This window comes from Sorex fumeus, unplaced genomic scaffold, assembly GCF_029834395.1.
Source record: "Sorex fumeus unplaced genomic scaffold, SorFum_2.1 ptg000134l, whole genome shotgun sequence".
Taxonomy (NCBI): Eukaryota; Metazoa; Chordata; class Mammalia; order Eulipotyphla; family Soricidae; genus Sorex; species Sorex fumeus.
In genome coordinates, this window is record NW_026606191.1 from 820,785 (window position 1) to 821,977 (window position 1,193).

Sequence of the window (1,193 nt, forward strand, 5' to 3'; positions counted from 1 at the left end):
GCTAGGCATTTGCATTGCACACATGCCTACCGGCCCAGCTGGCCCAGCTTCAACCCCAGGCATCCCATATGGTCTCCCAAGCACCACTAGGAATACTTCCTGAGCACAGAGCTAGGTGTAATCCCTGAGCATCTATGGATGTAACCCAAAAAGCAAACAAAAATAATAAATAAAAATATATTTTTAGGTTTTAGAATTACTGCATTTATGCAGCAACAAAGTTGGAACTGGAAGATACCGTCTTGAGTGAAGATAGTCAGAAAAATAAACAAAAACAGGATGATGTCACTCATCTGTGGAATACAGAACGCTGGATGTGAAAATGTATTGAAAAGGGGCTGACGAAATCATCCCTTATTTCAGTGTTTAGAGAGAAGCCAGACAAAGAAGGAAAGAAATCTGTGGGCAGAAGAGAACAAGAAGTTTAAAGGGATCAGGGATTAATTTATGTCAGTGACATAAGTGAGAGGTGTAACCATTTACCCAAAATACAGATGCAAGAGAACTGAAAACAAGAGATCTCAGCCACAAACACTGAAACTTAGTCATGCGGTTGTTCAGATGACAGGCGGGGGTGGAGTGGGGACTGAGGTTGGGAGGGAATACGGGAACATGGGTGGAAGGAAGTTGACACTGTTGCAGGGCTTGATGCTGAATTATTGTATGTGTAAGTACAGCTATCAATAATTTTGAAAATTCTAGCACTTTAATGAAAACTTAAAAAAGAATACAATGAAATAAATTTCCAGATTTCAGAACCCACTGAGGTTAAAGACCCTCTAGTCCCAGCATTAGGCTATGATATTTTTCCTGTGGTGCTGAGACCATAGATATGGTTGTGGGCATGGAGTCAGACCCCACCTTTCAAGTCACATGCTTGGTCCACTGAGCACTCCAATAGCATAATATTTAGTTTCAACAAGAGAATCTTACAGGACACTTGTATGCAATACCCCGTTCCCAAATGAAATTGCTGTAATGGCACATCCTGAACCTGTGATTTGAGTTCTGAAATCAAACAAAATGCACAATGAGGATTAGTCCAGTATTGAATGGAATGCAGTTGAATGGCTGAGCAGGTGGGGGACATGGTTCTCACAGTCCAAACAAGCCGAGAGAAAGGGAAAATCTGCGGGAAGTGTTGCTGCAGGAGCTCGGCATTTCCCGAACAAGCCTTTTGGGTTTTATTTTTG